We start from the raw sequence: 208 nt of genomic DNA, 5'->3' as shown, positions 1-208 counted from the left end.
TAGTAGGGAGTCCAACAATAAAATCCATACTTACCTCCTCCCATTTCCAACCTGGAATAGAGAGTGGCTAAAGTAATCTAGCCTTCATGTGTATAGCTTTAACTCGACAACAAGTGTCACACCTAGCCACATAAGCGGCTATCTCCTTCTTCATCTTGGTCCACCAAAAGCGAGGCTTCAAATCATGATATATTTTGCTACTACCAGG

This window comes from Miscanthus floridulus, chromosome 15, assembly GCF_019320115.1.
Source record: "Miscanthus floridulus cultivar M001 chromosome 15, ASM1932011v1, whole genome shotgun sequence".
Lineage (NCBI taxonomy): Eukaryota > Viridiplantae > Streptophyta > Magnoliopsida > Poales > Poaceae > Miscanthus > Miscanthus floridulus.
Note: the sequence above shows the minus strand (reverse complement) of the source record.